Source organism: Mobula hypostoma, chromosome 27 (genome assembly GCF_963921235.1).
Source record: "Mobula hypostoma chromosome 27, sMobHyp1.1, whole genome shotgun sequence".
Classification (NCBI taxonomy): Eukaryota; Metazoa; Chordata; class Chondrichthyes; order Myliobatiformes; family Myliobatidae; genus Mobula; species Mobula hypostoma.
This window is the reverse complement of record NC_086123.1, coordinates 30,336,647-30,364,584: the sequence shown is the minus strand read 5'-3', so window position 1 is coordinate 30,364,584 and position 27,938 is coordinate 30,336,647. Positions and strand designations below refer to the sequence as shown.

The window sequence follows — 27,938 nt, the reverse complement described above, 5'->3', positions numbered from 1 at the left end:
TGGCTCTCCTCAGTCCACATCATTAAAACAGACTGCGTAGTTTGTGAGAACTTGTGCATAAACTCCAGCATCCCCCATACTTCGAAAGATTGATAGTGTCTGTAAATTGCTTTAGGGTGTCTGGGGGATATAAATAAATAGAAGCCTTTCTTTTTACATTGGGGACAAACAGTAGTTAACGCTTAACCTCATTTTTCCAATGAATGATTGTTTTATTTACAAGGTTTTCAATTAGAAGCTTAAAAGCTAAAGGAGATTTTGCATGTTCCAAATACTGTAACAACTTCTACAGATGCACTGATGAAAGTATCCTGACTGGTTGCGTTATGACCTGGTATGGCAATTCCAATGTAGAGGCTGCAGAGACTCGTGTTCACTACCCTGGGTCCATCACAGGGCCAACCCGACCTACCGGTGAAACTGTCCAGATGAGCGGCTACCTCAGGAAGGCGCCACCTATCATCAAGGGTCCCCACCATTCAGGTCATCCGCTCTTCTAACTGTTCGTGTAAGGCAGGAGGTACAGGAGCCTAAAGTTCAGGACAGCTACTTTCCTACAACCATGAAGTTCTTAAAATGACCTGCACAACACTAACCCTACCTCGGCAACAGAACATTACGACCACCTTTAGCATTACCACAAAGATGGAAAGGGGTAGATTCAAGGGGGATGTGAGGGGTAAGTTTTTTTACTCAGAGAGTGGTGGAAGCCTGGAATGTGCTGACTGTTGTGGTGGTAGAGGCAGATACAGCGGTGCTAGAAAATTTGTGACCCCTGTAGAATTATCACGATTAGGGCATATGACCTAAAATGTATCAAATCCTTATGTAAGTCCTAAAACTAGATAAAGAGAACCCAATTAAATAAATAACACAAAAAACATTATACTTGTTCATTTATTTGTTGAGAAAAATGCTCTAGTATTACATGTATTTGTTGGGACAAGTATGTGAACCTCTGGGGTAATCCTTTCTACAAAAGTCAGCTGTTTCAATCAATGGGATGAGATTGGAGGTGAGGGTTGTAGAGGTGCCCTACCCTATAAAAAAGACACACAAAGTCAGGTTACTGACAGAGCCTGCTCTTCTCAAGAAAGATCTGTTTATGATTGAAACGTATAAGATCCTAAAGGGATTGGACAGGCTAGATGCAGGAAGATTGTTCCCGATGTTGGGGAAGTCCAGAACGAGGGGCCACAGTTTGAGGATAGAGGGGAAGCCTTTTAGGACCGAGATTAGGAAAAACTTCTTCACACAGAGAGTGGTGAATCTGTGGAATTCTCTGCCACAGGAAACAGTTGAGGCCAGTCATTGGCTATATTTAAGAGGGAGTTAGATATGGCCCTTGTGGCTACAGGGGTCAGGGGGTATGGAGGGAAGGCTGGGGCGGGGTTCTGAGTTGGATGATCAGCCATGATCATAATAAATGGCGGTGCAGGCTCGAAGGGCCGAATGGCCTACTCCTGCACCTATTTTCTATGTTTCTATGTGCAGCAGGCCTTAATCAAAATAACTTTCAGAGAATCTTAGAAGAAGAATTGTAGAGATGCACAAAGTTGGAAAAGGCTACAGAGAACATTTCTAGAGACTTGAGTGTTCATTAGTCCACAGTAAGAGAAATTGTCTACAAATGGAGGAAACCCCTCAGGAGTGGGCAATCTGCAAAGATCACACTAACAGTACAACATGCAATGCTGAAGGAGGTAAAAAAAAATCCAAGGGTAATAGCAAAAGACCTGCAGAAGTCTCTAGAACTTGCTGAAATCTCTGTTCATGTGTTGACTTTAAGAAAAACACTGAACAAGAATGGTGTTCATGGAAGGACATTATAAAGGAAACCACTGCTCTTCGAAAAAAATATTGTTGCCTGTCTCATGTTTGCAAAAGATCACCTGAATGTTCTACAACACCTCTGGGACAATGTTCTGTGGACAGATGAGACAAAGTTGGACTTTTTGGCAGAAATGCACATTGCTATGTTTGGAGGAAAAGGGACATGGCACACCAACACCAAAACCTCATCCCAGTTGTGAAGCATGGTGGAAGGAGCAGCATGGTTTGGGACTACTTTGCTGTCTCAGGGCCTGGACAGATTGCAATCATTGAGGGAACAATGAATTCAAAATTGTATCAAGACATCTTACAGGAGAATGTCAGGGTAGCAGTCCATCACCTGAAGCTTAATAGAAATTGGATAATGCAACAGGACAATGATCAGAAAGGCAAGAGTAAATCAACAACAGAATGGCTTAAAAAGAAGAAAATTTGTGTTTTGGAATGGCCAAGACAAAGTCCTGACATTAACTCTAAAGAAATGTTGTGGAAGGACCTGAAGCAAGCAGTTCATGCAAGGATACCCACCAACATCCTAGTGTTGAAGCAGTTTTGTAAGGAAGAATGGCCTAACATTCCTCCAAACTGATGTGCAGGACTCATCAACAGTTACCAGAAACATTTGGTTGAAGTTATTGCTGTACAATGGGGAGGGGTCACACCAGTTACTGAAAGCAAAGGTTCACATACTTTTTCCAACAAATACATGTAATATTGGATCATTTTTTTCTCAATAAATAAATAAATGAACAAGATAATGTTTTTGTGTTATTTATTTAAATGGGTTCTCTTTATCTAGTTTTAGGACTTACTGAAGATCTGATCAAATTTTAGATCATATCTGCAGAAATAGAGAAAATTTTACAGTGTTCACAAACTTTCTAGCACTGCTGTACACTAGAGGCTTTCAAGAGACGTTTGGATAGGTACCTGAATGTAATGAAGATGGAAGGATATGGACATGGTGTTGGTAGGAGGTATTAGTATTTGGGTACTGTATTTTTGATTTGCTTTTTAGCTGGTTCAGCACAACAGTGTGGTTTGAGTGGACTGTTCTTGTGCTGTACTCTTCTATGTTCTATTAACTTCTCTCTAACACAAGAGATTCTGCATATGCTGGAGATCCAAAGCAACACACTCAAAATGCTGGAAGAACTGAGCAGGTTAGGCAACATCCATGGAAAAGAATAAAGAGTCAACGTTTTGGGTTGAGACTCTTCATCTCCAACTATGTTTTAGTCTTCCAGTCTTTTTTATCTTCACTATCTTGTATATTTGTGTAAAGTTTATATATGGTTTATGTTCTGTGTTATGTTTTGACTGTACCTACGTGCTTGTGATGTTGCTGCAATCAATCTTTCACTCTACCTGGACCTCAACGTACTTGTGCACATAACAATAAACTTGGCTAGTTTTCAGGGTGGTGGTGTGGAGATACGTCTCTACCAAGGAGCTGTAAGGCACTCCTTCCCTCTGCTAGCCTGCAGGTCACCCTTGGGCAAGGTATAGCCCCTGCCTAGACCCCCCAATCAGGATTACCTGAAGCCACAGGAGCAGGTGGTGGATGGTCGGATGAGTAGTTGGTGCACGTCACAAGTACAGGTCATGCGACCACTGACACCTCTGAAGAGTATTGATAACGGCTGGGGTCACCCGTCTTGTAAAGACACTGCCCAGAAGAGGGCAATGGCAAACCACTTCTGCAGGAAAATTTGCCAAGAACAATCACGGTCAAGACCATGGATGTCCATTTCCCATGACACAGCATGTGATGATGATGGTGAGTTTTCATCAGGAACAAAATCAGCACTAGGAGCACCATATAAGAACAATGTTTCAGAGGTAGAAGCAGGGACATGCCATTTGGCCCCTTATGCCAGCTCCAGCATTCAGTCAGACCCTGCTCAGTCTTCAGCTCCAGACCTGCAACAACTCAATATCCCTTCTTTTTTCTAAACATCCAGAAACTTGCCAACCTCTGTCCTGAATATACTCATCATTATTCTGTCAGGAATTCTAAGGATTCTCTAATCTCAAGGTGAAAACAAGAAACAAAGGACATTTCTTAGGCAGTACAGTATCACCAGCATCGGAATCAGGTTTATTAACACTGACGTACTGTATGTCATGAAATTTGTTGTCTTGTGGCAGCAGGACAATGCAATACATAAAATACTGTAAGTTATAATAAATATATATAAAAACACTAAATTAGTAGTGCAAAAGAGAGCAAAAATAGTGAGGTAGCGTTCATGGGTTCATTGACTATTCGGAAATCTGATGGCAAAAACGCCATTCCCTTCTCGCAATTCCTCCGTCTCCGCCGCATCTGCTCTCAGGATGAGGCTTTTCATTCCAGGACGAAGGAGATGTCCTCCTTTTTTAAAGAAAGGGGCTTCCCTTCCTCCACCATCAACTCTGCTCTCAAACGCATCTCCCCCATTTCATGCACATTTGCTCTCACTCCATCCTCCCGCCACCCCACTAGGAATAGGGTTCCCCTGGTCCTCACCTACCACCCCACCAGCCTCCGGGTCCAACATATTATTCTCCGTAACTTCCGCCACCTCCAATGGGATCCCACCACTAAGCACATCTTTCCATCCCCCCCACTCTGCTTTCCGCAGGGATCGCTCCCTATGCGACTCCCTTGTCCATTCGTCCCACAGATCTCCCTCCTGGCACTTATCCTTGTAAGCGGAACAAGTGCTACACATGCCCTTACACTTCCTCCCTCACCACCATTCAGGGCCCCAGACAGTCCTTCCAGGTGAGGTGACACTTCACCTGTGAGTCGGCTGGGGTGATATACTGCGTCCGGTGCTCCCGATGTGGCCTTCTATATATTGGCGAGACCCGATGCAGACTGGGAGATCGTTTTGCTGAACACCTACGCTCTGTCCACCAGAGAAAGCAGGATCTCCCAGTGGCCACACATTTTAATTCCACATCCCATTCCCATTCTGACATGTCTATCCACGGCCTCCTCTACTGTAAAGATGAAGCCACACTCAGGTTGGAGGAACAACACCTTATATTCCGTCTGGGTAGACTCCAACCTGATGGCATGAACATTGACTTCTCTAACTTCCGCTAATGCCCCACCTCCCCCCGTACCCCATCCGTTATTTATTTATATACATACATTCTTTCTCTCTTTCTCCTGTTTCTTCTGTCCCTCTGACTATACCCATTGCCCATCCTCTGGGTTTTCCCCCCTCCCCCTTTTCCTTCTCCCTAGGCCTCCTGTCCCATGATCCTCTCATATCCCTTTTGCCAATCAACTGTCCAGCTCTTGGCTCCATCCCTCCCCCTCCTGTCTTCTCCTATCATTTTGGATCTCCCCCTCCCCCTCCCACTTTCAAATCTCTTACTCACTCTTCCTTCAGTTAGTCCTGACAAAGGGTCTCGGCCCGAAACCTCGACTGTACCTCTTCCTAGAGATGCCGCCTGGCCTGCTGCGTTCACCCGCAACTTTGATATGTGCCGCTTGAATTTCCAGCACCTGCAGAATTCCTCGTGTTTGCAAAAGGGAAGAAGCTGTTTCTAAAATGTTGCGTGTGTGTCTTCTGGCTCCTGTACCTCCTCTCTGATGTTAGTACTAAGAAGAGAGCATATCCTGGGTGAAGGAGGTCCTGAATGACGGATGTCGCCTTTTTGAGGCATTGTCTTTTAAAGATGTCCTCGATGCAGGGGAGGCGAGTGCGCATGATGAAGCTGGCTGAGTTTGCAGTCCTCTGCAGCTTTTGCTGATCCTGGGCGGTGGTCCCTCCAAACCGAGCGGTGAAGCAAGCAGCTAGAATGTTCTTCACGGTACATCTGCAGAAATTTGCTAGTTGTTAGTGACATACCAAATCTCCTCAAACTCCTAATGAAATACAGGTGTTGACGTGCCTTCTTCATAATTGCATCAATGTATTATTGGGCCCAGGATAAATCTTACAGAGGTTGACACCCAGGAGCTTGAAACTGCTCAACTTTTCCACTACTGACCACTCGATAAGGACCCAGCTGTTCACAATCTGGCTAACAACCAAGCTGAAGGGGTGAAATATTATATTTCCCAAGTCTATTAATGATACAAATCCATGGTGGAATTGCAAATGGGCAAGAATGTAAAGGAATTTCAAGGGAATATAAACAAGTGATAAGAACATATTGGATGAACATAATGCCAAAAAAATGTCATATCATCCACTTCGATATTCAAAGCAGAAAAACAAAATTGTTTTTGAAGTGATGAAAGACTGGCAAATGTAATGTTTAAGGAGACCTAGGTGTCTTGAAATAAACCATGGAAGACTGAAATGAATTTGGTGGAATTAACAGGAAGGTACATGGTTTTTATTAGAAAATGAGTTGACTACAACAGTATACATGTCTTACTGCATTTACGTTGGTCTGGGTGAGAGTGTGTACTGTATTGATATCCTTAAAAATTATATGGAGGGGGTGCAGTGAGAGGATTAATTGCGCTGGTTCCAGGGGTGATGGATTTGACATATGAAGAGATATTGAGTTGATTGACCCAATATTTTATCAAGTTTAGAACAATGCAAGGTGATCACATTGAAACATGCCAACATTTTTAGCAACAGCATGCTGGGGGATCTCAGCAGATCAGACACCTTTTAGGGAGTTGATGTTTTGGGCTGAGATGCTTCACTGGGACTGGAAAGGAAGGAGAGCAGAAGCCAGAATAAAAAACGGGGGGGGGGGGTGGTGATGGAGGAGCATGTGCTGGCAGATGTTAGGTGAGGGGGTAGGTAGGTGAGGCAGGGAGATGAAAAGGAATGATGTGAGAAGATAGCATCTGATAGAAAAGGACAGTAGACCATAGAATAAAGGGAAGAAGGTGGTGAACCAGAGGGAGTTGAAGGGCAGGTTGTGAGGGGGCAACAGTAATGAGGGAAAGCAAAATGTGGTGGGGGAATATGGGAATGGTCATCAGGTATCAATTTCTGCAATTTAAATTTTTTCCAGTTTTGACGCAGGGAGAAGGTTTGCCCAGGCTAGTCCGGAACGAGGGATCAAGGGCTCAAGAGCAGAGAGTGAGCTATTTCGGACCAAGCTGACAGCAGTTTCTTCATTCACGGGTTGGTAAATCTTCGAGGGTTGAGGCGACCTCGTCACTGGGTGCACTCATAACAATGATAGATTTCTGGGTATTAAGGGAGTCCGAAGCTATGGGCACAGTGTAGAAAAAAAACCCAGAGGTCAATCATTCATGATCTCGTCGACAGGCAGCGAGACCATAAGTTCTCTTTCTGCTAATTTCCATCCTCTTGTTACCAGCTCTGCCGTTAATGGCGCAGCTTCTTGTGTCTGTGACCTCTGGTTCCAGACTCCCCCGGCGTGGGGGAATCATCTTGCTTATCCTGTCGAGGCCCAGGAACATTTTATTTGATTACCCCCCGCCGCCTATTAGGTGTTTGGGAGAAAGAGGCATCCGCATTTCCAAGTTCTTGCTGCGGTCTGACTGAAATGCACAGGTTCCCCGCCAGAGTCTGATGTTGATCGCGGCATTTCCCCAGCCGCTCCGGCGAACAGGTTGTTGCGCCCTTTGTGTCGGCGGCGTAATACGGAACTGATCCGGCAGAGTATGTTGTGTTTGCGGCAGCGGGCGGCGTGTCTTCATTGTTTGTTTGGGGCTGCGAGCTGACGGACCGTGGCCCGTGGCCCTCCTCCAGCACCGGAGGCTGGACCGAGTTGGGCCACTCTCGGAGGAGGTGAAGGGTCACTCCAGCAGGTGCAAATGGTGGAAGCTGAGGGGATCGGAGCCCAGGGTGAGCTGCCTTTCTCAGGTATGGACTCTCGGTCTGATCCCGGAGGCCAGTCCAGGTGGCGGGTGAAAGTCTGGATCTGCTGCCGGGACGGTCCTCGGTGTTCCTCCTCGCTGAAGTTTAAAGGAAGTGGTCTGAACCGCAGGAGGTGCGGTTGGGCTTTTGCCGGATAGATGGTGAAGTTTGCTGGAGGTTGGATGTCGGCCCGGCCGGGGGGACACGTTGGCGGCGGGAGCCGGGGGGCGGGGGGCTACCCCTTGGTATTAACTCCCAGCCCAAACCTCGCTCCTCTATACCCTTGATCCCGGAGTTTGCTTCTCACCTCCCTTCCTCACCTAACCCCCACCTTCTGCTTCCCTCCCCCGCCCGGCTACCCTCACCTAACCTTCAACCATTCTCCTTCCCCCACCTGACCCATCCGGACCCTCCCCTACCCCTTTGACATTCTCTCCATCCTTGAACGGAGTTCGCTAACCCCTCCAACACCCCCCCCCCCGCCCATGCTTTGGTCTCCTTCCCTTTCCCCTTTCCCCACCGTCTCCCGCCCGCACCACCCCGAGAGTTTAACCTCCACGTTGGGAACGAAGTGTTTCTTATCCTGGGGCAGAGGAGTAGGCTGTAGAATCACCCGCACAAAAAAAAACACTTGTTCTTTCAAAATTGTTTTGTTTGGAAGAGGTTGTATTTTACACGAAGCCTTCCACGACAAGAAATCGCCTGGTGTAGTCTTTAGGAATTGCTCTTCAACTCGCGTTCACATGTAAATACCTGTACTTCTTGGTTGTTGTGAAATTGAGATGAATCGACTGCGGGGAGGTGTTGGGGAGGGGGAAGAACCTCTCTGTCCCCCTCCCCTCCCTTCCCTCCCCTTCCCCCACCGAAGATTGTCACCAACTGCATTGTTCAGGGACTGAGGGCAGATTGCAGACTCGACGTTGGGACAGAACACAGTAACCTGGCAACGCGTATTTTTTTTTAAAAATATATATTCTGCTTTTAAAACCGCCAGAGAAGCGGGATCTTACAACTTTCTTTTCATTGAAAGTAACGCTGGTGCATTGTAAATTGTGCGGGCTTGTTGCATTGTTTAGGATTTTGACATTTCAGGGACAAAAGAATCGTTTACAGATAGGATGGAAAATCACAGTCTGTGTTCTTAAAATCTTACACACTGGTCTGTTTGGATATTATTTTGTTTCCCTCCTAGTAACTTTTTGGACTAAGCCTTTGTCCTGTTGTCCAATTTTTACAAGAAAACATTGTTGTAATATTGTCATACTTCAGATTTATTTATGTTCATGGTCTTGTGACTAACGACACAGTCTGAACTCCTGTGCTTTTTATTGTATATAAAATGGGCTGCTGTCTGTGTTTTTGCCAAAACTGATCCCACCCAACTGCAAAGTTATCAGAATAGTTCACTAGACAGTGTATTGTGTTCTGTTCCAGGATGCCCAAGGCTTGATACCTTGCATGTTCAAAACTGAAGAGTTGCAATTGTTACTGACACTCACTTGCATTTAAAAAAAACCTGTGAAAATTTAACATCCTATTTTTTAATAAATATAAGATTAATTTTAGAAGTACCAAGAGACATTTGGATAAATATGTGGATAAGATTGGTGTGTACCAGGAGTTCCCAACCTGGGTTCCATGGATCTTTGGTAAATGGTATGGGTCCGTGGCATAGAAAAAGGTTGGGAACCCCTGGTTTAAAAGGATATGGACCAAACGAGGACAAATGCGACTAGCTTAGGTGAAAACCTTGGTCAGCAGGTCCAAAGAGCCTGTATCCTTGCTTTATGATTCTGTAATATTAAATCTGAGCTCTGAGTTGGATGAAAATGTAGTGTGGTTCCAATTTCGGATCTTGTTCAATTGGTGGACGTTTCTGTAGGGCCCATTCGCGATGCTCGCGCAGTCAGGTATTAGCTGCTCTACCGCTTCACTTCAATGAAGGTCATAACGTGGCTGTGTACAAGGGGTCCACATACATCCACAGGAAGTGGACACTTTTTTAGATAGGATAAAGAGAAAATTGACATTAAGAAAATAGGCAGTGCCCACAGTTTGAGTTGTCTGTTACACAGATTAATAACAAAGGTAGACTTGGACCTTTGTGCCTTAATTCTAGAGAACTAAAATGGATATTGCATTTTATCTACACAGGCTGTGCATAATGGGGCCTGATAACCGTTGTATGACTGATCTTATTTTAAACTTGTCTCAGGTAATGTGCAACTGTGTCGCTTGTTTGCAAGTGGGAGTGATATACCACCTAGTTCATCTTGTGCTGTATTGAATGATATGGGCAGTCATGGTCTTTTCATCACCATGATTGTTTCTCACAAATTTTTCTACAGAAGTGGCTTGCCATTACCTTCTTCTGGACAGTGTCTTTACAAGACAGGTGACCCCGGCCATTATCAATACTCCTCAGAGATTGTCTGCCCGGCGTCAGTGGTCGTACAACCAGGACTGGCTGCTCATACGACTATCCACCACCTGCCCCCATGGCTTCACGTGACCCTAATTGGGGAGGTGGGGCTAAGCAAGGGTTACTCCTTGCCCAAGGGTGACCTGCAGGCTAGCGAGGGAAGGAGTGCCTTACACCTCCTTTGATAGAAACATTTCTCCACCCCGCCACTCAACTGGTACCTTCTTGAAATTATGAAGTATCTAGCCTGTTATGGATCAGTAAACATAGAAATATCAGAAACTCTGATCAAACCTTTGCTATTAATCTCTCACTTTAAATTTTCCTTCAGTTTTGTTTGGCTCTTATTGGGTGGCTGGTGATTTGCTTTATAATAGGGGTGCCAATCTAGGGTCCACGGACCCCTCAGTTAATGGTGGGGGTCTATGGCATTAAAAAAGTTTGGGAACCCACACTCTTAAGACGAGAGCTTTGTGTGAAGCTGTTGCTCACTGCATAGAAAAGTATACCGTCCACTTGAAAGGTGGATACCAGACTTCTGCTTTGAGAAAGTGCTGAAATAGGAGATGGATCTAGGCTTGATCGATATCTCCAGTGTATATTTATTGAGGATTATTGGTTGCAAATGAAGCTGAGAAGTGGGAATATACGTAAAAGGGGGAAAATAAATCTTATTGCATTGTATTTATGACCTTTGCTTTGGGAACTTTGAATCTGCTCGGCCTTATAGTATGTCATATTTCATAGTATCCCATCCTCCTTCCCTTTCTCTTATGGTCTACTGTCCTGTCTGATCAGTTTCCATCCTCTCCGGCCCTTTATCTTTCCCATCCACCCAGCTTCACCTTTCTCCTTCTTGCTATCCTCCTCTTTCCCCCCCCACCTTTTTATTCTGGTGTCTTCCACCTTCTTTTCCAGTCCTGAAGAATGGCCTTGGCTCAAAACGTTGACTGCTTATTCATTTCCATTGATGCTGCCTGACCTGAGTTTCTCCAGTATTTCCCAAGTTACTCTGGATTTCCAGCATTTGCAGACCATGCTGTGATTATGTCATATTTAAGGATGCTTTTCATATATTGCCGTGACATAGCAGATTAACATTTTTTGCATATGTGGTCACGTGTTCAGTAATTGTGGAAAGATACAAAGTCCTACATTATAATGTGGAAGCTTTGTGGTGATTATTCGTACTGCAGACAGTGTGATTGAGTCTGGTTTTTGAAGAGCGTGCTATAAACAGCGGCAACTGATGTAAAAGTAAGGTGCCAACACACTGAAGGTACAACACAAGAACATAGGCGTGTCAAGCAAATTACATTAACATTTCTTGAATGGGTATAACATAATTTGGACTTGTGGTATGCAGGCCTTCAGATACAAAGGATTGGAATATAAAGTTCAAAGTAAATTTGTTATCGCAATAGCGTAGTGGTTAGCACAGCGCTTTACAGTACAGGCGACCGGGGTTCAATTACTGCCGCTGACCGTAAGGACTTTGTGCGTTCTCCCCGTGACCGTGTGGGTTTCCTCCGGGTGCTCTGGTTTCCTCCCACAGTCCAAAGACCTGGTAGGTTAATTGGTTATTGTAAATTGTCCCGTGATTAAGCTAGGATTAAATCAGAGATTGCTGATTGCTGGGTCTATTCGACACTGGATTTCAGTACGTAAAAGCGTATGTCGCAATGTACTACCCTGAGGTTCATTTTCTTGCGGGCATTCATGCTGGAACAAAGAAATACAATAAAACCAATGAAAAACTATACAGAAAGACTGACAATTAACCGATGTGCAAAAGAAGACAAGATGTGCAAATACAAACAAGTAAACAATGCTGAGGATATGACCTTGTGGCCTTGTATATACAGTAGGTTGTGTTCGGTGTTGAAGTGAGTGAAGCTATCCACACTGGTTCAGACGCCTGTTCCTGAAGCTGGAGGTGTGGCTCCCGAGGTTCCTGTACCTCCATCCCGATGGCAGTAGTGAGGAGAGAGCGTGTCCTGGATAGTGGGGGTCCTTGATGATGGATGCTGCTTTTTTGTGGCAGATGTGCTTAATCATAGGAAGAGCTTTTTCTGTGACGGACTGCTCTGTATCTACTACTTTTTGTAGGCTTTTCTGTTAGAAGGTATGTCATAGCTGAGCAAAGCAGTGGTTAAAGCACATGCAGAGTACGAAGTAAATCTGGGAACCATACCATATCCGAGAACCTGTTTTGTTAGCGGTAATTTTGGGCATCACTGAGAAGCTTGGAAGGAGTGTGGTTTGATTTACTAGAATGGTTATTGAACACGAGAGGTTAAGTTGTGAGAAGCAGTTCCACAAAGTATGGGTTGTGCTCAGTTTGACTCAGGGTCTCAGGCTTTGCGAAAGTAGATGAGGAAAAATGTTGTTAGTTGGGGAGTTGAGTATTAAGGAAATAAGTGAAGAATAAAGTTCAGGATTTCATGAATGATTTTGGGCTGGGAAGAATTTGAGACTCTCCGATTTCAATTGCACGAGGTTGGCTGTCTTAGGTAGTGCATAGCTGTATTGCTTGTTTGCAGGTGAGAATAATGAATCAACCAGTTCCTCAGTTTCAGCCCGATGTAGATCAGTGCCGGACTGTCAAAAGTTCTGAGCAGAACTATTGCCATTAATCTGTCATGTTTAATCTTTGATACTGAGGTGTTAATCATTACTGTGTGATTGATTTTAAATAATGCAAAGTATTAAGGGAAAAGGGGTCAAGGTTAGAATTAAACCATAAAAAAATACAATATTTCATTGAAAGGTTAAACAACTACACTTTTTAAACATGAGATTCTGCAGATGCTAGATTGAACAGAACAGGAGCAACCAATTAGACACTATCTCGGACAAAGTAATCTGTTTTACTGGTGACATATCAGTTGGTAAAAAATTTATTCTCTTTACACCAGAGTAATGTGGCTTTAGTGTTTATCAATATTCCTAAATCAACAATCTCTCTCATAAAGAAGGACAAGGAAGTAAGTTCCTGTGCACACCCTCAGTTCTCCCTCTAGGTCATATTTGGACTTGTGTGGAAACATATGGGCTACTTCTTCATTGTTGCTGTGTCTAGTTCCTGTGACAACCCCCTTTGACAAACTTCTATAGATGTGTAGTGGAGAGTATACTGACTGGCTGCATCACAGCCTGGTGTAGAAGCACCAAGGTCCTTCAGCACAAAATCCTACAAAAAGTAGAGGATATGGCCCAGTCCATCATGGGTAAAGCCCTCACCACCATCGTGTACATCTGCACGAAACAGTGTTGCAGGAAAGCAGCATCTGGGATCCCACCACCCAGGACCTGCTCTCTTCTCACTGTTGTCATCAGGAAGAAGGTACAGGAGCCTCAGGACTCACTCCACCAAGTTCAGGAACAGTTATCCCCCGTCAATCATCAACCTCTTTAACCAAAGGGGGTAACTTCACTCAGCTTGCCCCATCATTGAAATGTTCCCACAAGCTATGGACTCACTTTCATCTTAAGATCTTCATCTTAAATTCTCGATATTTATTATTATTGTTTCTTTCATTTTGTATTTGCACCGTTTTTTGTCTCTTGCACACTAGTTGAATGCCCGTTGCTGCGGGCTTTCATTGATTCTGTTATGGTTATTATTCTAAGGAATTATTGAGTATGCCTGCAAGAAAATGAATTTTAGCGTTGTATATGGTGACACATATGCACTATGATAATAAAATTACTTTGAAAGTTGAACTTTAAACAGCAATGAGAGCCCCCTGCAGAGACTGCAACAGTTCAAGAAGACAGTTTAACCCCAGATTCTCAAAGCCAATTGGAGCAAAGCAGTAAGTTCTTGGTCTAACAATGACGTCTGCATTCCATACTTATAAAACTATATTTATCTTTTCTATAGATGCTATAGAACAGATGTATTGGATGTTATGGAAAAAACAAGCACGATAGACAGATATTTCAGTTGATTGTCAAGTCTGAAGTGCTCCAGTCACTGTTCTGCTGGAGGATTTTACAAGTAATTGGAAAAATATAGTTAATTGTATTGATTCAGTCAAATCATAGCCTCCCTTAGCGTCTGCTCGTTGCCTTCCACTGAAGAAATGGATGATGATTACAGTGCGATTCTTGTCTTTGGGTAAAATAAGGCACACTTAACTATTTGTTAGTCTTCATCAGAAATATTCCATGTATTCGTTTTGCTAATTTAGTTCCCTTGTTACTAATTCATGTTATTGAAGCAGGTGTATGTTCCAGGTGTTCCTGTTCCTGTTCTTTGTCCAGAGCAGATACTTAATCCTGGTAATTCTGTATGTGGGAATTCATGACTGCAACTGTGAACTTTTATTGCTTGGTGGCCAGATTAATTGTCAGAGATGCTTAGACCAGTTTTTGAGAATTGGGGCAGTCTGATATTGGATCGAGGAACATCTTAGTCGTAGGTGGATCCAAAGGACTGTTATATTATTCACTCCAATCTTCAGAGCGAGGGTAACAATGGAGATGACATTAAAGTAACAGCAAACCATCTCCCTGGCCCTATACCCATCGCTGGAGTATCTGGACAGTAAACATACACACGCCAGACTATTGTCTGTTGACTACAGTTCTGCATTCAGTACTATTATTTCAAGCAAACTCTATCACAAAACTCCAAGACCTGAGTATCAATACTTCCCTCTGCAACTGAATCCTCAATCTCCTGATTAACAGACCACAATCAGTGAAGGTGGGCATTAACACCTCCACCAAGATTGTCCACACTGCTGTCCCACGAAGCTGTATCGTCAGCTCCCTATTCCACTCCCTGTACCCTCGTGACTGTGGCCAGAGTCTGCTCTAACTCCATCTACAAGTTTGTAGATGATTCCACTGTGGTGGGCCACATCTCTGAGTTCTGAGTCAGAGTACAGGAAGGAGATAGAGAGATTCGTGGCATGGTGTATCACGACACTTTTCCTCATAGTCAACAAGAGAGCTTCAGAAGGGGTGGGAGACAGTGCATTTGCTCCTGTCTAATACGTCTACTTCCTCAGGAGGCTAAAGAAATTTGGCAAGTCCTTGTCAACCCTTACTAGTTTTCATTGATGCACCATAGAAAGCACCCTGATTGGATGCATAACAACTTGGTGGCAACTCCTTGGCACGTGACTGCAAGTAACTGCGGACCATTGTGGACACAGCTCAGCACAGGGGTCACCTTCCCCTCTATGGACTCTGTCTACACTTCTTGCTGCCTCAGTAAAACAGCTAGCACAATCAAAGATCTCCTCCCACTGCAGAAATTCTCTTTCCTCCCCTCTATCATCAGTTGGAAGATACAAAAGCATGAAACCACATATCCCCAAGCTCTAGGGTCTTCTATCCCACTCCTATCAGACACTTAAAAGGGCATCTTGTACGGTGACCTGGATTCTCGAGCTCACAATCTACCTCGTTATGGTCTTGCACTTCGTCGTATACTTGCACTGCACTTTTTTGGTAGCTTTCCACCTTGTTCTTCATTGCTGTTATTTTACCTTATTCTAGCTCAGTGCATTGTGTAATGATTTGATCCGTATGAACAGTAAAAGAAGCAAGTGTTTTACTTTTACTCCTTTTTGTTGCTATTTTGTGCAAGTTCTGCTCAGGGCGGACTGTCTCGGTGCCCTGGAGTTAACGAGCGACACGGGTAGATTGATCTGAATATGCTTGGACTGTTCCGATGATTTATGGTTTGGTGATTTATGTTCTGTGTTGTTCACTTTTTTTTTTGCCATTTGCATGATTTATTTTATTTCTTATTATTGAGATACAGTGTGGACTAGGCCCTTGTCGCCCTTCAAGCCAGGCCGCCCAGCAATCCCCTGATTTAATCCTAGCCTAACCTACCAACCGGTACATCTTTGGGACTGTGGGAGGAAACCGGAGCACCCGGAGGAAACCCACGTAGTCACGGGGAGAACATACAATCTCCTCACAGATAGCAATGGGAATTGAACTCAAGTCACCTCTCCTGTAAAGCATCGTGCTAGCCACTATGCTATGTGCCTCCCTGAGTGTTTTTTTTGTACTTGGGTTTGGTGCTTTTCTTTGGGACAGTTTCCATGGTTTCCTTTGTTTGTTTCGTGGCTGCCTATAAGGAGATGAATCTCTGTGTTGCATACTGCATACATACTTTGATGATAAATGCCCTTTGAACTTTGCATGCAGGTTCATGGTTACAGGAAATGTTGCAATGCTCTGGAGGTGACGTGTTACTTGAGGGGCTGTCATAGTTAATGAGATACCAGAGGACAGATTACCAGATTGTTGGCCAGTTTGACATCCTATTGGAGTTTGAGGTGAGCTTCCAACCTCATATCCACATCATCACCCAGGCTACTAACCAGCTCCACCTCCCGTCGTTGCTGTCTTGTTCTAATATTGTCTGCTGTCATAATCCGTATCAAGGCTTCTGTCACCATTGTCCATTTACAGCTACTTCCCTTCTTCGCAGCTCCCACTTTTTGTTAATTTGAACTGAGTCAGAACAACTCTGCCTCGGTGCTAATGACCACATCTCATGTAACCCATCATCCTGATTAGGAGTTTTGGTTTAACTGTAAAATTGTCACCCTTCTTTTCCAATACTGTGTGATCTGTGAATTTTATCCTCCCTACTTCTGTAATCGCCAGCCATACAAATATTAGACCGGGGTGGCCAACCTTTTACATTCCATGCATCAATTTTTTGACGCACAAGTTCAGATGCAATTTTTTTTCATGCACGAGTTCTATATTAACATATCTTTACAAGAATTGAGTGGGGGTACAAGAGTTGTGTGGCGCATCTGAACTCGTGAGTGAAAAAATTGACGCATGGAATGTAAAAGGTTGGTCACCCCTGTATTAGACCATAAGACATAGGAGCAGATTTACTCCATTCGACCCATTGAGTCCACTCCGCCATTCCATCATGACTGAATTATTATCATCTATTCTCCTGCCTTCTTCCCATAACCTTTGATGCTCTCACAAATCAAGAAGCTATTAACCTCTGCTTTAAATATACCCAGTGACCTATCCTCCACAGCTGTTTGTGGCAGTGAATTCCACAGGTTCACCAACCTCTGGCTAAAGAATTTCTTCCCCATCTCTGTTCTAAAGGGACATTCTTGTATTCTGAGGCTGTGCTCTCTGGTTCTAGACTCTCTCACTGTAGGAAATATTCTTTCCACATGCACTTTATCTAGGCCTTTAAACATTTGGTACGTTTTAAGGAGATCCCCCCCTCATTCTTCTAAACTGTAGTTATTACAGGCCAGGGCCACCAAATGCTCCTCACATTAGCCCTTTCATTCTCGGAAACCTTCTTTGGACCCAGGAGGGGTTATGAGAATGCCAGTATATCCTCGGAGATGAGACTCGAAGTTGCACGCAGTACTCCAACTGTGGTCTGACCAATGCCTTATAAAGCCTCAGCATTACATCCTTGTGTTTATATTCCTGTTGATATGAATGCTAACATTGCAATTGCCCTCCTTACTGTCTGTTCCCCCTCCATAGATGCTGCCTGATTTGCTGAGTTCCTCCAGCATTTTGTGTGTGTTACTCAAGATTTTCGGCATCTGCAGAATCTCGTGTGTTTATATTCTTAACAGCAGCTGGGCCGAGCACGCTAGTGAGAAGGAAAAGGCTGCTGCACTTGCAAATTATTTCAAACAGAGGTCTTGTATAGTAGATCCATGGGTTCGTGCTTCCTTCTGGGATTCCCACCACTCCAGTAGCTAATCTGCAGCCAAATTGTTTCTCCCTCACATTACTTCAGAAAATGAAATTGCTGTTCCAATATCATTGCCACCTTCAAGTTCTGGGAGCCCCTACCAAAGAAATTGTAGCACGAGCTTCACCACACGGACTGCACAGAGCGGCTTACTGACTTGTGGGCAGTTACTGTGTAGTTAATGCTTATCTTGACTGTGATGACCACATCTTGTGTGATTCTGATTCTGAATAATAAAAAGTAACTGCGTTACCTGGCTGCTGGTTTTCTCTGTATTTGTTCGGGCTCCGTATTTGTTCTCATCGCCGTCATCATTACATGCCGTGTCAATGATTGTTCGTAGCAAATGTTTCTTCTGGGCAGTGTCTTTACAAGACGGGTGACCCCAGCCGTTATCGAGACTCTTCAGAGATTGTCTGCCTGGCGTCAGTGGTCGCATAACCAGGGCTTGTGATATGCACCATCTACTCATACGACCATCCACCACCTGCACCCATGGCTTCACGTGACCCTGACCGGTGGGGGGCTAAGCAGGTGCTACACCTTGCCCAAGGGTGATCTGCCAGCTAGCGGAGGGAAGGAGTGCCTTACACCACCTTTGGTAGCGACGTGTCTCCACCCCGCCCTCTTTGTTCTGGCGCTTCTATTTTGCCCATTGCGGAGTGATGGAAATCAGAGTTTGTAGAGCTGTTTTTATGCACTCGGGTCGCCAGCTTCTATATTTTAAAAACTGGTAAAGAACACGTGTCAGAAAACTGCAGTATGGCTTTTGTGGGTACCTTCCGTATGAGGGACATTGTCCATGCTGATTTGTGTCCAGTTCATATCTGGACACCACTTCCAGGAAAAAGACACCTTTGGCCAGTCAGGCAACAGGCAAGTTTAGCAGAGGCAGGGTTATGTTGATTGAGCAGCACGTAAGCAGGACTGATGAGAAACAGAATTCTTGAAGTGTTCAGTAGGTCAGCCAGCTTCAATGGGTGTGGAACTGTGTTCAACATTCCAGGGCTCATTCTGTGTAACGCCCTACAAACCCTAGAGCGTGTTGAAAAAAAAGGCCCTGTGTTTTATACATAGAATGTATTACAAAAATATAGATTTGACACCACAAGTGAAAAACACACACTGTTTATGTATAAATTGTATTTTTTTAAAAGTATTATTTTTGAAATTTAAAAAAAAATCAAGTGTTGTTCTCTGCAGCCTGAGGCTTGGGGAGTGAGGGCTGTCTCAGTGAGTTTCCTTTGAGTTACTTAACAGCTATTTTTCACCCCTTCCACCATTTCCCATTCAACAGGCACTACATACCTGTAGATGTCACCCACTGCCGTCCCAGTCCCTTCCATCCTCACCCACTGATCATCTGTGAAACCACCCTCCCCTTCCCTCCGCGCCCCCCCCCAACTGTTTATTACAGCTGACCCATGCTCATTTGATTTGTTTCACGGGCGCTCTGCTGGTACAGATTGCAAAGGAAAGGCTGCCTCCTTGGTGAAGCTTCAGGACTCGGGCACAATTAAGTTTCCAAGCCACGGATCCAAAATCAAAACAGTTTTTGGTTGCGCTGTGCTGTGCTGTGACCATGTAACGTCCCCCTCCAGATGCTGAGGAAATTCTATACCTTGGGCTCCTGTGTTAATAATTGGTTAGATTGACTATAATGGGTCCTTGCCCGATTTGTATTGAGAAGCTCAGAGAGTTGTCGTGGAAACTTTGGAGTGAGTTACAGGTTGGTAACGAAGTTAAGGTGCACAGATGGTCTGCATATGAACAACTGGGTACCTGGCAGTCAGTCTGTGCACCCTAACTGAAGGGGTTGGCTGGAGGTTAAACTATACCCAGATAATACATTGTAAGCATGCAATTACTTGTATCCAGATTAAAGGTGGAAGCAATGCGACATTTGCTCTGCTAATTATGTTGAAATCTTGACAGGTGTTACACTAAACGAGGGGGAGAAGTAGCCAGGGATAGCGAAGGTGGTACCAACTCCCTCTTAGACGACATGACAGTTGTTTGGAGTCGGAGGACTGCACTGAGAAGAGAGATATTAAAAGGATAACTCTGAGCAGACCAACCGTTTTGTACTTTACTGAATATTTTAATTGTGTTGGAGTTCAAAGTGAATTTTTTTTTCTAAAAGCCTGGTTTCTATGACTGTGTGAATTGAAGTTTTATTTTTATCAGAAGAGGAATTTGAGCATTTATTGTGTTTGTTTCAGCCTATTCTCATCTAACGATGTCTGAGAACAAAAGCATAACTGTAGAATGCTCAAAGGGAACATTTAACCCATTGTATGTGCACCTGCTTTCTAATACATGGCCATTTTAGTTCAGCTCTCCTGCCTGTTCCAAAAAGCTATAAGATGGAAGCAGAATTAGGCCATTTGGTCCATCGATTCTGCTCTACCATTCCATCACGGCTGATTTATTATCCCTCTCAACCTCTGACAAATCCCATCATTTAGTTTTAGAACAAGTCCAGTTTTGGCAGCACTGTTGAAAATTTCACCATCCCCATTGTGGTTTGCTTGATTGGCACCCATCCATTAGATAAGGGGCTCCCAAACTGGGGTTCGTGGAGCCCTCAGTTATTTATTGAGATGTGGTGTGGAACAGGCCCTTCTGGCCCTTCGAGCTAGCATCACTCAGAAACCCCCAAATTAACCCTAGCATAATCACAGGGCAATTTACAGTGACTAACTAACCTACCAACTGGTACATCTTTGGAATGTGGGAGGAAACCGGAGCACCCGGAGGAAACCTACACAGTCATGAGGAGAACATACAAACTCATAAAAGATAGTGGCGGGGAATGAACCCAGGTGGATGGTACTGTACGGTGTTGTGCTAATCACCACGCCACTGTGCTGCCCCCAGTACGCTCACCCTATCCATCATAAGTGTGGCGCGTGGCCAAGTGGTTAGTGTGTTGGACTAGTGATCTGAAGGTCGTGGGTTCGAGCCTCGGCCGAGGCAGTGTGTGTGTCCCTGAGCAAGGCACTTAACCACACAATACTCCAGTCTACCCAGCTAAGAATGGGTACCGGCAAAAATGCTGGGGGTTAACCTCGCGATAGACTAGTGTCCTGTTGGGGGGGGGGGGGAAAGAGTCTCATACTCTCAGTCGCTTCACACCATGGAAACCGGCATAAGCACCAGCCTGATAGGCCACAAGGCTCGTGACAGACTTTAAAATCCATCATAAGTACAAGTGCACAGAATACTCTTCAAGACATTTCCCAACCTTTGGCCTCCACTGCCAAGGGACAAGGGCAATAGTTGCACGTGAACACCATCGCTTGCACGTCCATCCTATGCTGACTCGGAATAATACTGTAGTTCCCCAGTTGTTGCTGGGACTAATTCCTGTAGTATTATCACCTGAGGGTTATTATCACTCGAGATCAAAGTAAATTTACTATCAAAGTATGTATATGTCACTATAATATTACCCTGATAGTAGGTATTCACAATAGAACAAAGAAATACAATAGAATCAATTAAAACTGGGCCGGCTGGTAGCACAACGACATCGGCGCCGGACCCAGGAGCGGAGGTTCCCAGGTTCGAAACCAGTCGGGTCCACTCTCGAGTACGCTTTCCATCCGTGCCGGGTTGAGTGTCGAGATCGCAACTCGACCTCGTAAAACGAAGGGAAAAATACTGCGAAAATATCTGTGTGAGGAGTGGCGTGCCACACAGTCTCTCTCGCTCCGCGTCTTGTAAAAGCCATGAAAAAGACATCATCATGGATGCATGCAGACGCAGACGTACAGACTCGCACGCACGCGGGCACACGCCAAAAAAAAGAATCAGTTAAAACCTACACACAGAGACTGACAACCAATGTGAAAGAGAAGACAATCCATGAAAATACAAGAATAACAAATAAACAAATTGAAAATATATGGATAGATAATACGAATATCGTGAGTTATAGAGTTCTTGAAAATTAGTCCATAGGTTGTGGTATCAGTTCCGTGATGAGTGAAGTTAGCCAGTCTGGTTCAAGAACCTGATGGTTGAAGGGTATTAACTGTTCCTGAACTTGGTGGTGTGGGACTTAGGCTCTTGTATGTCCTACGTGATGGCAGCAGCGAGACGAGAGCATGGTCTGGTTGTTGGGGGTCTTTGGTGACGGGATGCTGCTTTCTCATGGCAGCACTCCATGTAGATTTGCTCAATAGATCTGATCAAGAGAGAGTTGATCACCTCTGTCGTAACGTCAGTTAGGGATAGCAAATAACGATGACCTTGGATCTGTCACCTACATCTGAAAATCCAGTAAACTTGTTTTTCAGCTCATTACTGATGATGTTTTTTTTTTAAAAGTTACTCATTTCCCTGGTGGTTTTTCAGTCAGTTATCTGTGGTAAATCTGCACCCTATGATTATCAGTCATTCTGCCCATGAACCCAGCTTCTCTCTGTCTGCTGTGGTTTGAGGTTGTGATGGCCTAAGTCTGAACAGCATCCTGTAGATTTGGAAGATTTAAGAGCACTCTGGAAGAGTGAAAGTAAGGTATAATGTATCAAGACAGATTGAGCAAAGTCTTGGAGTAAGGATGTTGAAACTCAAGTTTAAGTTTATATCCTATGTCTGTACATCAATGAAAAATAGCTTTTGCTCCAGCAGCACAGTATGTTACAAAACAGCAAAAATTCATGAACATAAACTTAAATCCATATAAACTAGACATAATTTACATGTGAGTAAAAATAAAGCACAAAACCTGATAACAGTGCTATTGAACCTTGAGGTGTTTGTCCTTGGGCTCCTGTACCTCCTGCCTGTTGGCAGAATCACGAAGAGGTATGGTGAGGGGGTCCTTAAGAATGGTGTCACTTCCTGATATTTTTTATAGGTGTTCTTGATAATGGGGAGAGCTCTATGCATGATGGAACTGGTTGAGGTCCACAATCTGTGTAGCCTATAGCATTCCTGTGGATTGGACTTCCCATACCAGGTGCTGATGTAAGCACTCGAGTGCTTTCTGCAGTACATCTGTTGATGTTTCTCAGGGGCTTCGAAATCGTGTCGGATCTTCTGAAACTTCTAAGAAGATGCAGGTGCCGGTGCCCCTGAGAGGTCCTGTGAGATGTTGACACCCAGGATCTTGAAGCTGCTCACCCCTTCCACAGCAGATCCTTCAACGAAGACTGGTGCATGTTCCGATGACCTTTCCTTCCTAAAGCCCACAACCAGACCCTTGGCGTTGCTAACACTGAGCGCAAGGTTGTTGTTACAACCTATGTCACTCCCCTTCATCGCCATCTGTGATTTTGCTCACAACTGTGGTGCCATTGGCAAATTTGTAGAAGGTTTAGCGCTATGTTTAGCCACACAGTCAGCTGTACAGGGAGTGGAGCAGGGGGTTAAATACTCAGCCATGAGGTGCGCCTCTGTTGGTGGCCACTGAAGAGATGAGGTTTTCGATCTGCACTGATTGTGGTCTTCCAGTGAGGAAGTCCAGGTTCCAGTTGCACTGGGGAGATGAAGAGGCCCAGGTCTGGGAGTCTGACAAATTTAGAGAGGAAAGTGCAGCTGATAATGGTCTAAGCTAAGCCTAACTCTGCGGTAGACACCTTGGTTATGTGATAGCTTGCATACTGTCATGGAACAAATGTAGACTTTCTGTGGGTGCCCAACACAGCTTTTGGTCAATTGAGGATGGTCATTTGAAAATCAAGATCTGACATAATACTCATAATCTAGCAGGCAGCCATGATCTCTGGCCTTCCATAAGTTTCTGAGACCTGGGAGACCTATGGAATAGAAAGACACCACCAACACTAACTCACAAAATCCTCCAAATCCATTGTAAGGACAAATGAACCACTTCAGAGCTGTCTTCCAGGCCAACGTTGTTAATATTAAGGCCCTGGTTATTCTCCTTTGGTTACATTGGGAAAACTACATTATTAGAATACACGACGCCAGACTCCTGAAGTAGATAGTCTGTTCTGTATTCTGCTACATGAAAAGATTACCAGGTGTTTGGGGAAACAATTCAAGGATTTGTTTGAAGCTCTCTTCAAGAAATGGAACACCGCTGGCTCCTGGGAATCTCAAACCCATGCCATTCAAAATGGGGGATGAGCATTCAGATTCAAGTTCAGCCACTGGATGCACATAGTAGCCCGGAGACAGTGGCAGAAGGAGCAGACCACATCATAAGCAAGATCATAGCTTGAATAAAAAGGCAAAGGTGTATTGCTGAGGCTTTATAAGGCATCTGTCAGACCACATTTGGAGCATCGTGGGCAGTTTTAGGCCCCTTTTCGAAGAAAAGATGTGCTGGTATTGGATAGGATCTAGAAGATGTTCAGGAGAATGACACAAGGAATGAAAGGGTTAACATATGCCCATTTGATGAAACCAGGGTCATAAGATATTTAGATTAAAGGTTGGGGAGCTATGTGAAAACAAGCAAAGTGCAATAATTCAAGAAAGGTTAAGTCATCGCTTGTAATTGTCTTATTATTTTTTTCCAATAATAATGTGGAGTCTTTCCCCTAATGTATAGTCACGTCATAAATACATAAAGGCAGGAAATGTTAGAGGAAATTGGAATAGTATGATGATTGAACAGTCAGTGATTTGGAAGACTTAAAGTTGAAAATCATTGTGGCTAATGTGTCGAAATACAACATTAATTTATATCCAAATGTTTAAATCCAAGTACGCTAACCTTCAATGCTTCTTACACAAGAATATCCAGGTCTTTTCTGAGCATCGCCTTTCAATCTCTCACAACTTAGAAAATATTCTGGTTTCCCATTTTATCCACCTAAATTTTTGACCTTGTAGTTTTTCCACATGCAGCCTTCACTACAATGGTGAGATCCTTTGTAAATTGGCGGACCGCTTTGTCAAGCACTTCTGCATTATCTTCCATCATTTTCCATGGATGCTGCCTAGTGGGCTGAGTTCGTCCTGCATTTTGTCTGTGTGCTTTTTATTTTTCCACCTTGCTGTCCACTTGCTACATTGCTGTCCATTCCTTTAGCCTGGCTGAATCCACCCTGAGACTTGCAGTCGAAGCACCTTACCCAGCTCAGTGGATTCAGAAAACCTGGTCCCCTCATCCAGTGGTTGGAGCCTAAGGACCAATCCCTGCAGTACTGATCAATGAGATCAAGTCATTAACATTGCATTAGTTACCTCATTATTAGCTTGTGCTCGTCTCCTATTAAAAATTCCTAAACAATCTGATTGTTTTTTGACTTTTCTGGCTAGGAGAGCCAGTTTATTGAAGTGGAAGGATTCTAATCCACCTACTGTCTTTTATTGGCTCTCCTCCATTATGTCCTGTTTAAGTTTAGAGACAATAAGTCGGACATTTGATACATCCTTTAAATTTGAGCAAATTTGGTGACCTTTTATCCGATATTTTCATTTAATTTGATTTATTACTCTTTCAATCTTTTTTTCGAAGTTTTAGATTTGATCAGAAAGTCTTTCTTTCTTTCTTTCTTTTTTGGTCGTATCCTCAAAATGGACTGCCCAGTCCCTTTTTTTTGTTTTATTTTATATAGCATAGTGGTTTTTTTTGTTTCTTTTCATTTAAAACCCAATGTGTTTTCCTTTCTCTTCATAAACTGGTAAGAGGAGAATTGTTATTTTCTTTTTTTTATTGTATATTTTATACTAGTTTAACAATATCTATGATTTTGACAATGTCTATCTTAATCTTGGTTTATATTGTTACTGATATATATATATATATTTGAACTAATTCTCCTCTTGATTATATTTATGCTTTTTTTTAATCAATAAAAAGATTAATAAAGAAAGAAAGCAAGTCAGGCAGCGTCTATGGAGGAGAATAAACTCTGTGGATGTTCTTGCCTGTCTGCCATCTCCCTGAGGTGTTCCTCCTCCTTCCCTTTCTTCCATGGTTCGCTGTCCTCTCCTATCAGATTCCTTCTTTAGCCTCTTGTTGAGTGAACCTGGCCTTTTCTCCTTGGAGCGGTGGAGGATGAGAGGTGACCTGATAGAGGTATATAAGATGATGAGAGGCATTGATCGTGTGGATAGTCAGAGGCTTTTTCCCAGGGCTGAAATGGCTGAGACGAGGGGGCATAGCTTTAAGCTGCTTAGAAGTAGGTACAGAGGGGATGTCAGGGGTAAGTTTTTTTACACAGAGAGTGGTTTGTGCGTGGAATGCACTGCCGGCGATGGTGGTGGAGGCGGGTACAATAGGTTCTTTTAAGAGACTGTTGGATAGGTCAAAGAAGCTTAGAAAAATAGAGGACTATGTGGTAGGGTAATTCTAGGCGGCTTCTAGAGTAGGTCGTATGGTCGGCACAACATTGTGGGCCGAAGGGCCTTTAATGTGCTGCTGCAGATTTCTATGTTTCTATGTTCTTATCTCCTTCACTTTCAGCTTCATATTTCATCCCCCACTTCTCCCACCCAGCCATCTTCTCCCGCACCTGGTCTCATCTATCACCTGTTTGCTTGTACACCTTTCCTATCACACCGTCTTTATTCTAGCTTCTGCCCCTTCTTTTCCAGTCCCGATAAAAGGTCTTGGCCCAAAACGTCAATACTGTCTATTCCCCTCCATGTCGCCTCCCAGCTTCTTTCTTCATCCCCCTCCTCCCCTACCCACTCACCTGCCTTCAACTATCACCTGCCAGCTTGTATTCCTTCCCCTGTTTGAATCTTCTTATTCTGCCTTCTTGCCCCTTTCTCTCCAGACCAGAAGAATTGTTTCAGCCCGAAGCGTCAACTGTTTCGATGCTGTTGGAGTTGCTGAGTTCTTTCAGCATTTTGTGTGTTTTGCTCAAGATTTCCAGAATCTGCAGAAACTCTTGTGTTTTTGACAGCAGTGGTACAGTTAAGTTTTGTGTTTCTGCACTTCCAAAATTCCCTTTGCTTTCTCTTTACGGTCTTCATTGTCTTCAGGAAAAGACCGATGATGCAGATCACACCCATGGGAGCAAGTAGATCTGTAGTCAGATCTCATTGTCCAGGGAAGAAACTCTCAGTTTATAATACAAAGAAAAGCCAACTTTTAATTGAAATCGAGGGACTTGTCCACAACTTGTGCTGGGTTAGTTCAGCCCTGCCTTTCCTGGTCTCAGTTTTCCATCTCAAGTCTCCAGTTCAGATTGAACTATCTGTCAAGTGGAGTATTTGAGTCCTGTAAACTTTAGAAGCCAAAGATGCTAAAACTTCAAATGCTGGTGCCCCCAATCGAACTACTGTCCTGAAGGGCAAAGTGATGAAGGATCAGTACCTGCAGCACAAAGTGTCAACTAGATGCTCAGTTGGTATATTTGTAAAAGTTTTTAAGAGTTGTGGCTTTAATTGAGAAAGGGCTTTGGCCTATTTGGTTTAATCTTCATGCAGGATGATTCCAGGGATTCTGTTGCAGCCTCCAGTTTGTTTGAATGAGCGGAATGTCCTGTCCTCAACTTCTTCTGTCTTTAAACTCTTAACTGTGGATTTGCCGTTACAAAAAGGCTGACATCTGAGCTGAAGTTTCTGCTCTAAAGAACAAACACCCATGTCATTTTGTTTTTGAAGCAAGAGCCAGACTTGCACCGGTTTTCAGTGCGCATGCAGCCTGGTACAGCCGTTCTGATCAGTATTCTTACTTTCTTCTTCTTACTTTATAACTTAGATTATTTTTTGTTTTTTTTTACACGGTAACACGTCAAAGCTGCACCCTCTCTAACATGCTGGTAGAGAGAGTTTTATTTGGGTTTTTAGCACTGGAAATAGTTACATCCCGACACGCGGGACAGAAGCAAGGTCGCATTGTTCATTCCAGGGACCAGCTGATTGCGCTAATGCCGGCCGGTTTAGCGAGCAGAGCGGCGGACACCCCTGCTGAAATCTGGAGGAAAACACACAGAGGATGCAGAGGGGGATCACAAAGTCGAGGAAAGAGGACCGGGTCGAGACAACAGAGACTTATGGAGGAGAGGAGTTCGGTGGGTAATAAAATGGACGAGTTCACGGCGCTAGCCAGGCGTCAGAGAACATTTCGGGAGTGCAATGTTATGTGTTTCACCGGATCGGGGCTGCATGAGGACGTACCCGATCAAAACTTCTCCATGGACGGCTTCTGGACCATTCCGGCTGACCGGAAGTGCACTGAGAGCGGTAAGCGTAAAGGAGTTGGGTGCTTACTGTTCTG

At 44.0% G+C, this 27,938-nt stretch overlaps 1 protein-coding gene across 3 annotated transcripts in view; it reads left to right on the top strand.

The window, feature by feature from the left end:
- The first annotated feature begins 7,432 nt into the window (after positions 1–7,432).
- Positions 7,433–27,938, top strand: part of LOC134338604 (uncharacterized) — a 277,845-nt gene continuing 257,339 nt past the window's right edge. For 2 of the 3 annotated variants that reach the window (XM_063034572.1, XM_063034573.1), the window contains exon 1: positions 7,433–7,637. The gene's annotated coding sequence lies outside the window, so the exon portion shown is untranslated. The remainder of the gene's footprint in view (positions 7,638–27,938) is intronic. The other variant, XM_063034574.1, reaches the window with a different exon arrangement.